We start from the raw sequence: 15842 nt of genomic DNA, 5'->3' as shown, positions 1-15842 counted from the left end.
AAAACAGTTTAGCTTTCCGGCTAATTTTCCCATGGTGTAAAAACATTTAATAGGAAAACTATAAATAGGTAAAATAACTCACAATTCCATGGTATCCCATTAGCTTAGCTTGAGTTCCCAAGGAGTGTTTAGTATGGTGGTGGCCAGCAGGATCTCAGGCCAGACAGCCTTTGTTTGAATCCTGGCTCTATATCTTACTAGCTGTATGACCTTTTTTGTTTACATTCCCTGAGTTCAGAGAGATAATACTGTATATCTCATAGAGTTGTTATGAGGATTAATTGTGTTTATAATTCAAAGTTCTTGGTATAGTGATTGACACATAGCTAGTGCTCAATAAATGTTAATTATTAACATAGCTGTTATTTATAAGGGAGGAGACCACCCCTCATATTGTCTTATGCCCAGTTTCTGCCTCCAAAGAAAGAAGAAGTAAAAACTAAAAGGCAGAAATGGAATCCACAGGCACATAGTCCAGTGCCGTGCCCTGGGCCTGGTAGTTAAAGATCGACCCCTGACCTAATCGGTTATGTTATCTATAGATTACAGACATTGTATAGAAAATCACTGTGAAAATCCCTGTCCTGTTCTGTTCCGTTCTAATTACTGGTGCATGCAGCCCCCAGTCACATACCCCCTGCTTGCTCAATCGATCACGACTCTCTCACATGGACCCCTTTAGAGTTGTGAGCCCTTAAAAGGGACAGGAATTGCTCACTCAGGGTGCTCGGTTTTTGGAGACGTGAGTCTGCCGATGCTCCCAGCTGAATAAAGCCTTTTCCTTCTACAGCTCGGTGTCTGAGGGGTTCTTGTCTGCGGCTCCTCCTGCTACATTTATGTGATACCAATGCTGTTTCAGTGGGTTCTAGTCTCAAGTTTGAAAGCAGTAAATAATTTCTTTTAGATATTATACTTACCCACATTTAATCCTCAACACCATAAACTTGAAATCTCACCTGCTGAATGACTATTCTTCTATAGCCCAAATTCGTGTGTTCTTCAGCCATGTGATAAATTGTTATTTGATGAACATTGACTCTGGTGCTGTGGTCACCGTGCAGGTCTCAGTAGGAGGGTTTACTGGGAAGGCGGCCTGCACTCACAGAAATGGCATCTTAGAGATGATGGCAGAGGGAGATGATCGCATCACCAACCTGCTGGCTACAGAGACTGCAAGTCTGGAAAAACAGCTGCAAGGATGGGGAGAAGTGATGCTGATGCTGATAAAGTCCTCTGATGGGAAACAGCCTGATTTCCACCTGCCATCATGGGTGTGGTTTCTTTGATGTTTCTGATTATCTACTATCTAGATCCATTTGGCTGACTACCTTGTTCCCATTCTGATGCCTAGAATTTTTGGCTCCAATAAATGGACCACTGAACAACAGCAAAGATTCCATGAAACTTGCAGTAATCTAGTAAAAACTCAAAGCAGAACTGTGGGTTGGTGTAAACGCCTCTTCACACTAAAGGAAGAAAAACCTAAGCTGTACTTCATGACCATGATCGTTTCCCTTGCCGAGGTTGCTTAGGTGGGACAGCAAGTCCACAACCTGCTTCTCACCTGCCTGATAGTGACTTCCTTACTATTGCTTCGTGAGCTAAACCAACATGGAATCATTTCAAAGTACATTAGAGTGGCCAAAAGGGAGCTAACCAAACTTCTCAAACAAAAAGAATAGAAAAATGAATAATTCATCTGCATTATTCAGTGTGATTAATGGAGCACCCATTGCCCCTGGGAGCAGTTTCTGCTGTGCTATCTGGATACTAAAAGGTTACAGAAGTAGCTCTTTGCTCTCCCTTACTGTGCTCTTAGTTAATAGAAATTCAGGCTCGCCAAGTAATGCTTTGTGCATAGTGTCTTCATGTTGCGTATAGTAGAGTGTTCTTACCAGTTGGCCTCATGGACAACTCATTAGTGTGTATGACTTGTTTTGATTTTTCGTACCCAGGGTTAATTGAATTCTGGATTTTAGATAACTTGCTTTTTATAGTGGTGAACCTTGCCCTTTAGTACAGTTCAAATGTCTCTGGATAATTGTTCAAGTTCATCTTTGCTTTTGCTAGATACAAGGTCTGTGGCTACAGGAAGCTGGTTCTACTGTCTGCTTCCACAGTCTACTTAAAAAACTGTCTGACTTCGTGAATATAGAGACCAAGTTTACCACTTCTGATGAAGAGACCAATTAAGATTCATTCCTTATTCTGTTTCCTTCCCATGGGAGAACAGTCCCCATGGAATAAAATGAAACTGATTCCATGCACTAGTATGAGTAGGTTTCTCCCTTGTGCAAAGCTTAGCAATTTGTAGGAAACTTTGATCTTTTTGTTCATTAAAAGGAATGTCTGACAGGCTTAAACTTTTGTCCCTTTGCACTTAGACTTGAAGTTAGTAAATCCTTAAAGACTTTTTAATAGCAGACTTCCAAAAGATTGCATTTAGGATTTCTAGTATACTTTTAATTTCAGATTTTCAGCTGATTTTAGCTATAGTATACAGTAGGTTAAGACTCATGTCTATGACTTTAAGACCATCAGTAAAGGAAAGCAGTCTTCTGTGTTTAGGCAAGATTCATTTCAGTAGAAGGTAATCTTATCTGACTAATTTTTGAGACCAGAATAAGCCTTTTAAGGTAAACCTCAAAATTCTCGTTTTATGGTAATACTGGCCATTTTAGTCCCCTGGGTTTGGCATGGGAGATAGTGACTGCACTGGTGTCTGACTTTTTTCCTGGAGATTTCTCCCTGAAAAATACAAGGGCTATTTGTGAGAGCAGACTTGAGGTTATGATAGTTGGCCTCTGGTCTACAAAGATTTTGTAACTCCTTGGAAATCTTCTTATAATCATTCTTAACTTCTCAGTAGCTAGAAATTTAGAGTAGTTGAAATCTGTAGGAATGAAATCTGTAGGAATGAGAGCCAAAAATGTGACTGACTTGGGAACAATTCTTAAACTGATTAACAGGCTGTAATATATAGTTTTGTGAATTTATTGCACTGATGTTTTACCTTGTGGTATATCTGTGACTATTAAAAAAGTGTTGTTTTCTCCTCTTTAATATTGCTGTAAACAGTGGTGCCTATTGTAGCATATGTTTCATTTTTTAAAAAAATATTTCATAAGAAAACTACCTTAATTTTACCTTACTTTCATTGTAAATAAGCCTGTCTTCCTATCTGGATTTTTTTGTGTATACGTGTTCTACTACACATATACACATTTTTTTGTGTATACATGTTCTACATAATTAAGTATTTTTGCAGTTTTAATCCTTTATTATTTCTTCTACTTTGTTTTGTGTAACAGGGGAAAAATTTAAAAAAGTTGGAATCTTAAAAAATAAATTAATTAATTCACATTGACTCTACATACCAGAGTGCACAACAGGTGCTAGAATATAAAAGAAGTTGAATCTCTGCCTTCAAGAGGTACATGGTTTAATGAACTCTGGGTGACCATTTAGTTGTTTGTCAAGCCTCTGTGAAGGGTATCCTGACATTGAGTGGCAGTTGCAGTAGTTGACCTTCGAACTTTATATTGGAGAGTCCCCTTTGTGTTTTGTTTGTTTTTGTTTTTCCTTTTTTCTATCTCAGGCTATCTGGCAGGCTGGATCAGGCACACAATAAATGAAAGCTTTTATTATTATCTTAGAGAGGCAGCTTAGTAATATGGGAAGAGGTCAGATGTTGGTGCTAGAGATCTGAGTTCAAATCCTAGCTTTATCATTTAGGAATTGTGATCTTGGATCAGTTATTTCACTTCTTGGAGCCTCTACCTTTATGAAGGGAAGATTATCTAACGAGGATATTGTGAAGAAAAGTCATGATACTCATGAAGCACCTATCACAGTTCTCGCACAAAGCAGGGCCCAGCTAAGGCCAGCCAGGGGTGGCAGCAGCAATCTCAAGCCATAACGCCATCAGGAGGAGTGGCCTTAGCTGTAGCAGCAGATGTGGCAGCAACTTTCTTCTTCTCTTTGTTTGCTCAGATGCTGCCTTTATAATGGTAATGGAGTATTTTCAAATTCAAAGTCCATTCTAGAGATAAAGAAAAATGATAGTGGGTTTCCCTGTAATTAATGGCATTTTTTAGCGTTTCAGTCAGATTATAAATAGGATATAAGATGCCTTCTGTGGTGAATAACATGTCTTTCTAGTTTTCTAGATTTATGAATTTAGCCCATATGAAATTAATTATTGTGGGTGTATTACATGGATGTGAAACATCTGGAATAATAGGATTTTATTTTTAATAGACCTCTCAGGAGCTCGTGACAAACATCCTTATAATAGCAACATATGCTGCTAGTTTAATGAGAACCATCACTGACAATTAATGGTTCTTGTGCTTTCGGTAATTTACACATTTTCAAATTTTATATTTTTTATTTTTATCTTTATGGTTTCAGTTTGTGACTTGTTTGAAATTAAAGCCAGAACTCCTTACAGAGGAGAAAAAAAAATTTATTGAGTGTATACTACGTGCCAAGCACTGTGTTATATATTTTATATATGTGAATGTACATGAATTTGAAATTACTTTAAAGCCTGGAAACAATCAGGCCATCTCTTTATTTACAAACAGGAAGCCTCAGGCACAGTGAGATTAGTAGCTCATCAATGTGGATGCTCCAGCTAGAATTAAAGGTTGAATTTCTCTGTTCTTTCATTCATAAGCAAAGAAAGTAGAATATTGTAGAAAAGATTCCCTTTTCTATAAATCATATTTCTGCTTTCAATAGTCCTTTTAACTTTATACATAACAACCTTCAAGTTATTCCTGGGATATATTGAGCTTTAAGCTGATGTGGGCAAGGAGTTGATAAATATAACTGAATTTAAACTTCTGATGTATTTCAAAACCTAGTCTGTGCTTGGTGCAAGGTCAGTCGAGAGCTATGGAAGTATCCAAGAGGAGAATATTCTGTTTTCCCTTGTTCTCTTGATGCTGAGAAAAGGAATTTTTACTGAGTACTGACTATGCACAATTCGTAGGTCAGCCATTGGATAACCTGGTTCTCTGGTTCAGAGGAAGGTTCAGCCCAGACCCCAAAGCTCACCCTGCTGCTCTTCCCCCATGTTTGGTTCGGATTATCTCAAATTAAACATTATTGATGTATTTTAGGAAAATAACAGAAAGTGTACATGATGTGGCCACCAAACCAGAGAATGTGATTAGGGGAAGGAGAATAAATGGTAGGTACACTGTTGCATGGAGAAGGCAGAATTAGTTCCCTTCATGCTTCATTAACCTGCATTTAGTCATTGTTGCCTTTGTATAAAGATAAAGGCAAAATTCTTATCTCAGTAGTCTATCTTATGTCTTCACAACACTCATATTATTTGAAACAGTCCTGTTCAACTGTTTAAAACCTTGAGTATTAATTCTTCCCATCATAAGAATGTAAGTTCCATTTAGCAGGTACGTTTCCTGTCTTCATTGAACGAATGAATAAATATCCTTATATTCAAACAGGATAAATTCTACCTTATATCATATATTCATTCACTGAATCATTTAAAGAATGTATGTTGTGTGCCGAAGTAGGTATATTCACATAATACATGCACACAGGTATGCACAAATAATAGGCAAATTTGCATAACAAGTGAGGTAGTAAGCTTCAAACAGTGGTTGGACCTCTTCCTTGTTCCACGAACTCGGAAAGTTCCACAGCCTTTCTGAGCCTCTTGCATCACATCTATAAAATGCTGATCTATGCTGGCTTCAGCCTGCCCCGCAACAGCATGTACTCTGTTGCTTCTGCCCTGACTTATGCCTGGACCACTGAGAATCTGGCCTGGCAGAAAGTAGGTGATTTTCTCCTACTAAAACACAGCATCTAGACACAGCCTGCAGATCGCACAGCAGATGCTCCCTTTGCATGTTTATAAGCAAAATTGGGCACTTTCAGGAACCCCAGGACATGACAGAGATCTGTCCACTATCAGGTGTGATTGTGGGGCTAGATTGGCTGCTGTCTGGGCCCTTGGTCCTCCCTCCAGTCTCCACAGAGAGAAGACCCTGGTTCTCAGACTCTGGTCTGCTGTGGACCTGGCACATAGTAAGTCTGCTAACCCCTTTCCAGGAGCCCGGGCCCTGCGCTTGGCTTTCCAGGTATTACTTTAGTATTTCCAAGTTCTACAGGTTGGCCAAACTCCAGATACCCTAATTCCTTCCATCTGATGCCTTAAATGCTGACATTTCAAGCCAAGCTTAAGTTTTTCTACAACTCTTCTGAATCTCCCAAGTTGAATAGCTGACAGATTCAGGAGAGTTGTGAAAAAAACTTAAGCTTGATCCTCCCTTATCACAACTAGTCTGGTGAATTTCCCTCAGTTACCATACTGTACTCACTACTGTTTCAGTACTATGAAAAGGGGAAAGATGGGTATAAACTGTGTAGCATCTTGTTTGTGTTTATGTGTATTTGGAACAGATCTAACAGGAGTCATTGAATACCCTTGCAAACTAAAGTCCCTTTGAGATGTGAAGAGTGTAATTTGCAAGATCAGTTGCAAACAATCTCCGCTAATCATTAAATATAAGGTGCATTCACACCTCAAGTGGGTAGTTTATGCTTCTAGGGTAAGCTAAATGCAATAAACTGTAGATACATCCTTTCACAAATGATAGAAATTGCCTCATGCTGAACTTTAGCTCAAGATATTCCTACACACGAAGACTGGAGCCACATTATAAAGCTGCTCTCGATTCTATATTGTGAAGCCCAGAGTGACCTTAAGGGTTGAAGTAATGGCCGGGCATGGTGGCTCACGCCTGTAATCCCAGCACTTTGGGAGGCCGAGGTTAGTGGATCACCCGAGGTGAGGAGTTTGAGACCAGCCTGACAAACATGGTGAAACCCAGTCTCTACTAAAAATGCAAAAATTATCCAGGTGTGGCGATGGGTGCCTATAATCCCAGCTACTTGGGAGGCTGAGGCAGGAGAATTGCTTGAACCCAGGAGATGGAGCTTGCAGTGAGCTGACACTGTGCCACTTCACTCCAGCCTGGGCAACAGAGTGACTCCATCTCAAAAAAAAAAAAAAAAAGGTCTAAGTCGTAAAGCCGCCTAATAAAATATAAAGATTTCTAAATATATTTTCACTATTTTTTACTGACACCACTTTCCAAAAAGAAGGGAATAAAGCTATTGAAATGAATAAGACCAGATTATATTCATCTTATTATTATTATTGTAATTTTTTTTTTGGAGATGGAGTCTTGCTCTGTCACCCAGGCTGGAATGCACTGGCGCAATCTCTGCTCACTGCAACCTCTGCCTCCCGGGTTCAAGCAATTCTCTGCCTCAGCCTCCTGAATAGCTGGGATTACAGGCACCTGCCACCACGCCCAGCTAATTTTTGTGTTTTTAGTAGAGATGGGTTTTCACCATGTTGGCCAGGCTGGTCTCGAACTCCTGACCTGGTGATCCACCCGCCTCGGCCTCTCAAAGTGCCGGGATTACAGGTGTGAGCCACAGCATCTGGCCTCATCTTATTATATCTTTAGTGAATAAAACTTTGACATATCCCTGCAGCCCAGCACCATACCTGGCACCAGGGCAAGTGCTCAGTAAATGTTGGTTGAATGAAAGAATGTCAGCCACTGACCTTTTTTCCTTCATGGGTCATGGCAGCTGAGAAAGACCAAGGTCAGCGATAATGAGACTTCACAACCTCATGGGTACAGTGAAAATTATGGAACTGCTTTAGAAGTGAGTTATTTGAAGCTCATTGGGAAAAGATTCTTCATCTTCCCAGATCTCTGCTGTCACTTTGCAAAGAGAAATAAAGACTTATCTTGATAGCAAGGGACATTCAGGGATAAGGATCCTGAATAGGGTCGGAGTCTGGAGCTCTGACAGGGCAGTAGGTGAAGCAGCTTGAATAACAAGAGTCAATCTTTAGAATCCTCCACAGAGGCTTAGAAAGATGTGTAAAGCGCTTGGGATTTGATTTTACTTTTCAGAGTTTTCTATTCTTCTCTTGTACTTACTGTCACTGAATGGAACAGAAAGCAGACCTGTTACAATGTTCAAGTTGTATAGTTTGTATGTGTTTTAAAGAAGAGGAAGAAAGTCGTGGAAGGCTTGTGAGAAGGATGCCTTTGTCTGATAAAAATGCCTTACAACATTTTGAGATGGAATGCAGAACCTGCTCGTCTTCCTTGGGGAACTGATAATGTACAATGAATTTGAAGATTTTCTTATAGTATCTGAGCAAGAGAAGAAATATACTAACTTTGCAATCTATGAAAATTTTTCACTCACTAGCTCTCTTACTGCCTTGTAGTAGGTTAACTATTAAAAATTATAAATGACACAACTGTGGTCCTTTAAAGGAAATGGAAAGGAGATAATGTTTATTATGTGTCTACTATCTGTTCAACACTATGCAAAACATGTAGTCTCATCACATTTAATACTCATAACCACCCTATGAATCAGATATATAATTATCCCTATTTTACAAATACTAAATTGAGACACAGGAAGTAGAAGAGGCTTATCTTCTGGCTCTGTCTGTTCCTTATCACCCATCATAAGCACAATCTCTCCTGAAAGTGTTCCATATCTTTACCTGATAAAAATAAGTCGTCCCTCCTCTGTGCCATCTCTGTACTTTGTACTTTGCACGTGCTTCTAATGTTATATCTTGGTATTTAAATTAATTTCTTTTCAAGTTTTGCTCTCCCTTACCAGAGTATAAATCTCTAGATAGTCGGGTTTTGTTTTTGTCTCTGTATTCCTTGCATTGATCACAGAAATATTTAGTTTTTGAAGTAAATGCCACAGAGCCAGTTAGGCATGGAGTCAGAATTTAAATTTAACATCCTTTTGATTCGAAAAGCTCATGCATTTTTCATTATACTACAATGCCAAAACTTGAAGACAGACAGAAAGATTAATGCAACTATATTATTAAATAATGCACTTAAGTAATACAATTGTATCCAATTTACATGCCTAATATAAATATACTAGGGTTAAGAAATAGGTAGACAACTCATAGGTAAGGGAAATCTAGAAAATTTGCAGTGCAGAGAGAGTTTAAATCTCATATAGTAAGTCTAAGAATATTGCTTTTGATTCACCAACTTATTATTATTTTTATTATACAACTACTACCCGATAGTCTAGTGGGAGGTAGCAAGGTTAAAGCAGAGGGGATCCTGTCCTTAAGAAGTTTTCAAGTAACTAATATGGTGCAGGGAAATGTGTGCATATCATAGTTGATTTTGTATGGAGTTATTTCTGCCTCTGAGCTATGTCTTCCTCATGTTTAAATTGGTTCTATTAATACCCCTGAGGATCATCGTGAAAACTAAAACAGATAACATATGCTATTGAACCTGGTGCCTAACGTAGATGAAGATAAATCAACGTTACTTCTCAGTCCAAATGCAGATATGAATATGAATATGGATATGGACATAGCCTTAAATCAGAGGCTTTCAACAGAGATGGGTGGGGAGAGACTTTATTCTCCAGGTGACATCTGGCAGTTTTCTGAAGTCATTTTTGGTTCTCACACCTGGGGGTGTGTCACTGGCATTTAGTGACAGGAATACTGCTAAACATTCCTCAATATACAGAACAATTTCTCATAACAATAAATTAAATAATTCTCTGGCCCCAAATGTTATGGACTCTAAGTGTAGATACAGGCAGAGAAGTGCTAAGTATTACAAGTATTACGGAAGTATCACTTCCGTGAGAGTGCAGATTTGGAAATGGGATGATACCCTGGCTCTGAATCTGAGATGTTTATGAAAAAGCTGGGATTTATGTAGGCTATGGGATTAAGTCAGGTAGAAATAAAGCAATTGGAATTCCAGGAGGCGCTTGATTAATGGGGAAAAAAAGCATTTAGGGATCAGAGTCAACAAAATAATTTCCCCATCAGATGATAAAATCTGGAAGATTAAGTGGAGAATTTAGCAGGACTATAAAATAAGAGTGTTGGTGTTGGAGGTGAGATGTGTGTATGAACAGGAAACGAGGAGCAAGATATTAGAGGAAGGACAGCAATATAAACAGGGAAACATAAATAACACATCTTATATTCCTTAATTCATCAAAAAAGAAAAGGAGATTAAAATATCAAGTGTTTTGTACACACCAGAGACCTATCTAGGCAGTGGAAATAAAAACATAAATAAAGCATCATTCCTAAAGTCATAATCTATTTTAGTGTTCCCAAAGTATTTTCCTGATGAAGTTACATATTAAAACAAAATTAAATCAAATGCTTTGTTTAGGAAACAGAAGATTAAGCAAACTTAAACAGCTATTTTCTTAAAGAGAACTACAGAGACTGGAATGGGCTTATTAGCTATGGTATATAACAATTCTAAATTTGTATCTATTATCCTAGTTCATTTTTTGTTGCGTATAACAGAATACCTGAAAGGCGGTAATTTATTTTTTTAAATAAGGAGTTTCTTTCTTACTGTTTTAGAGGCTGAGAAGTCTAATCTCAAGTGGCCGCATCTGGTGAGGGCCTTCTTGCCAGTGGGGACACTCGCCAGCATCCTGAGGTGGCACAGGGCATCTTATGATGAGGGGACAGCATGCTAGCACAGGTCTCGCTTCTTCTAATAAAACCACCAGTCCCACTCCCATAATAACCCATCAATCCATTCATCCATGAACAGATTAATCTATTCATGAGGACAGAGCCCTCATGACTCACTCACCTCTTAAAAGCCCTACCCCTCAATACTGCCACACTGGGGACTAAATTTCAACCTGCATTTTAGAGAGGAAAAATATTCAAACCGCAGCATCTGTGAAGCAATTCATTTTGAAGGAGCATCTTCTAGAGCCAATATTTAGCCAGGCTAAATTTGGAGAACACTGTTCTAGCACCAGGTCTCCCACTAGGAAGCCAGTAAGAAACAATGTTTTCATGATGGGGTTGGAATTTGAGAAATTGGCAAAGAAACCACTTCCAGTGTTTCCAATACTTGAAATTTCTAGAAGAAAGGCTTTATTTTATTTTGTTTTGTTTAATAAACAAGAAGGTTAAGACAATTTGTGGTTAGCTTCTGCAATGTGTTTGGTACTAAATAAAGATTTTTGAATGTAGTTAAATGAGTGAGACACTAGGAGTGGGCTAACAAAAAAGTGGAAGATAAAAAAAAGCTTATGAAAGGAAAACATGCAAAGCTTGGCAATAGAATGTATACATTGAATACAAAACAAGTAGGAAATTAAGGCTGAATAAGAACTCATCTTTTATATTAGAGAAAATTATGGTTTAACTCATGAGATCACAGAAAAGAACATAATAGGGAAATCATATTAGAAGAAAAGCATCAGACTGAGAAGCTGGATTTTGATGTCTAAACTAGGTCACTAATTTACTGTGTAAACCTGGCCAAGGCCCTTAACCTCTCAGATCCTCACTTCGTTATTTATAAAACATAGATACCTATGCTCCCAGTGAGGATTAAATAACCTTAATAAATATAAATACATATACGTAAATGTACATATGCATATACGTACATGTATTACACAAATATAATGCATACGTATAGGTATATATAGATATGCACATATATATAAAAGGAATTATTGTTATTGTATCTCATATTCTAGACCCATAACTGCTTTAATTAAGAATTACAATGATATACACTCTATTAATTACTTCGTTTTTAAAAAATTCTTGGCTACTATAAAATGATTTTCCTAACCATCTTTTGTTGACACCATAAATTCAACTCTTTTTGATATTCAAGTGAAACTAGGTTAATATGATTTTAACATTTACAATTAGTCATTATCAATTAATATAGTTTACTAAGCAGCAATTTTGTTCATAGTATCTGGGATACCAGATGCTGAGAGAATACAAATCAATCCCAGTCCTCAAGGAGATTATAATCTAAGGCGCAGGAACTGATGCCCAAGCGAGTGGTGACAAGGGACAGCCCCAGTTGAGTATATTCCTAAAGGAAGTGGCATTGTTTTCTCCCTGACAACATCCTAAGAAGTGAATTCCACATCTCCTCAGTAGTGAAAAAAGAGCCAGTCTGACAGGGAGGCTGTACTTCACTTCATTCAAGGATTCCAACGACATCATGAAGTAGAAAAAAAAACCAAACACTCACAGCAGAAGTGGCATCCCCATCACAAACTGTTCAGGTTCCCCAGTGACCTCTCTACAATTTGTGTAAAAATAAGGCTGCCCCCATTGGCATTCACAAAGTCCCAGGTTTCGTGGGCAATCTAATGTGTGAATATAGGGGAGGGGTGGTCCTCGGGGTAGACGGTAGCTTGAGTAACTACTTTCAATAATCAGAATAAATGTTAGCTCACACATTTGTATTCTGAGGTATTGATGTCATCACACCGGTAATACACAGATGAGGACACAGAGCCAGTATACAAAATAATAATAGCTACTATCTCCCGAGTCTCTGCAGTCTGGGTGGCTAGAAGACTTCTAAGCACTATAGGATAGATTTTTCTCATTTAATCCTCAGAATAGACACCGTAGGCAGGTATTTTTAACTCTGTTAATGCAGATGAAGAAAGTGAGGCTCAGGGGAGACTTGCTTGAGGACACATAGCCGGAAAGAGACACATAGCAGATTTTAAACTGTTTCCTAGTGTACATTCTCGTGTACCGCATATCTGATTGCAAGGCTTCCTCCTGCTTTTCTTTTCTGGATTCCTGTGATAGAGGAGGCTTCTAGCCTAGGTTAGGTAGTAGAGGTGTTGTAGCTAGAATGACCTATTTTAACACTATTAGTTATTAGGTAGAGGGAATAAGAAAGAGGGAAGAGGCCGGGCGCGGTGGCTCACGCCAGTAATCCCAGCACTCTGGGAAGCCGAGGCAGGCGGATCATGAGATCAGGACATGGAGACCATCCTGGCCAAGATGGTGAAACCCCGTCTCTATTAAAAATACAAAAAATTAGCCGGGCGTGGTGGTGGGTGCCTGTAGTCCCAGCTTCTCCGGAGGCTGAGGCAGGAGAATCGCTTGAACCCGGGAGGCGGAGCTTGCAGTAAGCAGAGATCATACCACTGCGCTCCAGCCTGGGGGACAAAGTGAGATTCCGTCTCAGAAAAATAAAAATATTTAAAAAAAGAAAGAAGAGTAGTGGATAAAAGTGACCACAGTATGTTCAATGTCATTATTATTATTATTATTATTATTATTATCATTATTATTGAGATGGAGTCTAACTCTGTTGCCAGGCTAGAGTGCAGTAGCCTGATCCCGGCTCACTGCAACCTCCACCTCCCTGGTTCAAGTGATTCTCCTGCCTCAGCCTCCCAAGTAGCTGGGATTACAGGCACTTGCCACCATGCCCAGCTAATTTTTAGTAGAGACGGAGTTTCACCATGTTGGCCAGGATGGTCTCGATCCCGTGGCGTCATGATCCACCCGCCTCAGTCTCCCGAAGTGCTGGGATTACAGACGTGAGCCACCGCACCTGGCCCAATGTCATTATTTTTTTAAAAAATGAAAGTATGATTTGGGGCATCACTAAGAGAGAACACCATGCAATTTGAGGAACAGAGAAAGAGAGAGAGAAGAAAAAGACTGTTTAGCCTGTGAAAGGGAAGACTCACAAAAGCTGTTACACACCTGCATGGTTTTCATTTGGAAAAAGAAATGGAAGGCAAAATAGACTTAACACTTATTAAGGGCCCAGTCTGTATAAGGCAAATTCTTGGGTGGGTGTATTGAATTAATTTATAGATGAGAAAACTAAGGCTGTGAGATTTCAAGAGGCTTGGCTAAGGTCATGCATGCAACAGGGATTCAAACAAAGGTCCAACTTGCCAGCTTTCATTTTTTTTTTTTTTTTTTTCGGAACCATTCAATAATGAAATGGATGATCTTTGACATACTCAGCTCTGGTTTTGGAAGCGTTAAAGTTGAGGCTGAGAGACTATATGACAGTGGTGCTATCGACGCAATTTTTGCACTTGCTAGGCTTTTAGAGTGATGATCTTCATGGTCTCTTTTAATGCAATGCAACTATTCTAGGAGCCAATGAATAATTTGGAAAGGTGGTACATACCAAGCAGTTTCCAGAGAGAATTTCATTGCATTGCCATTCCTGATATTAGCTACTGACAGTGAGAATAAAGGGTTTGAATGAATCGTCATTGAAGCTGAGTCAATGTAATCCTTCAGAGCTGTGATTATTCATTATATACTAGTTTTGTACTTCGTGTGTTATTAGGGGAACAGACAAATGAAAGTTCTGTCCATCAAATGACAGATTGGTCAGGAATTTCTTCTACCTGCTGGTCCTAACACTGAAGTAGCAAAACTATAAATAGGACCAATCCAAGGTGAGACATAGGGAAAGATATAGATGGTGTTTCAAACCATATTACATAGAGTAATACCAAGTTTGGGAGGAGACAAATCAGGAGCCAAATCAAAATAAGAAATATCAGATAGCCCAGAATCCAAGAGATGATTGGAAGTCAGAATGGATGTGGTTTAATGAGTTAACTCAATTCAACAAATATGCATTGACTATAGTCTAGTGGGAGAGATATACAGGTTAAAAATAATTAAAATATATTGCAATAAAAATGGGAACATAACTTATGTGGTCAGATACTACTTTCTCTTTTATTCAATGTTATTATTTCTAGTATTCATTAATGGCATTGTGTGTAGTTGAAATGTATTCATTTTCACTATTGAAAAATTGTACATTGTGTGATTATATTACAATTTCAAACCTCAATATAAGGCAAAGTAAATAATATAGTGCTAAAAAATAAGAGCACATATACTCGATATAAAAGCAAAATGAAGAGAGTTATAAATATACATTTCAGGATAGTGATAATTCTAGGATAAAATGAAAAATTAGTCCAGGAAAGAGGCGTATATGTAGAAACTGGAATAGGTGTAACGTTCTAGTTCTCATATGTGGGTGGTGGGTTTATAGTTATTTATTTTAATGCTTCAGTATATATAGACATATATGTATGAAGTATATATAAATGTATTTACAAATAAATGTTACATATTTATCATATATATATCATATATACCACATAATAAAACATCCAAAAAATTTTTAAGCTTGAATATATAGTGAACTATAAAGACATATATGCATAGAATGCAGTGATCCAACATAAGACAGAGGAGTTGATTATCTTGTTTGGGTAGATGGTGAATGAGTTTTGTTTTGTTTTTGTTTTTGTTTTTGTTTTTGAGACGGAGTCTTGCTCTGTCACCCAGGCTGGAGTGCAGGCATGATCTTGACTCACTGCAACCTCTGCCTCCCAAGTTCGAGTGATTCCCCTACCTCAGCCTCCCGAGTAGCTGGTAAAACAGGCGTGCGCCACCACTCCAGACTAATTTTTTGCATTTTAGTACAGATGGGGTTTCACTATGTTGGCCAGGATGGTCTTGATCTCCTGACCTTGTGATCCGCCTGCCTTGGCCTCCCAAAGTGCTGGGATTACAGGCATGAGCCACCAGGACCGGCCGAGATTTTTTTTTTTTTAATGTGTTATGTCTGAGTTGGATTTTTGAGGAATGCGTAAATGTTTACCTCATTAATAAAGAAAAGGCATTCCAGGAAAAAGAAGACAAGAAGTGCCTGCCCTGGAAGACATGTTGTACACTTCTGCATATTATTTACCTTCCCCCATATAATATCTCTAACATCACAATATGTGTATATAATAATATATAATTGTTGAATAAATGAAGATATTCAGGATTGACAGATGTAGTGTCTGTAGTGTGTGGATGTGTAAATATGAGGAACCTGTTGGGGATAAGGTTGAAGAAGCAGAAAAAAACTGCTTAAGGAGTTTTATTGCCTTCA

The 15842-nt window shown here is 38.4% G+C and overlaps 1 pseudogene; it reads left to right on the top strand.

Annotated features, from left to right (window-relative positions):
- Positions 1 to 1124: 1124 nt before the first annotated feature.
- Positions 1125 to 1694, top strand: LOC116476748 (ADP-ribosylation factor-like protein 6-interacting protein 1; annotated as a pseudogene).
- The last annotated feature ends 14148 nt before the right edge of the window (positions 1695 to 15842 follow it).

The sequence above is a fragment of the Hylobates moloch genome, unplaced genomic scaffold (assembly GCF_009828535.3).
Source record: "Hylobates moloch isolate HMO894 unplaced genomic scaffold, HMol_V3 SCAFFOLD_11, whole genome shotgun sequence".
Taxonomy (NCBI): domain Eukaryota; kingdom Metazoa; phylum Chordata; class Mammalia; order Primates; family Hylobatidae; genus Hylobates; species Hylobates moloch.
Note: the sequence above shows the minus strand (reverse complement) of the source record. Positions and strands in the feature narration are given on the sequence as shown.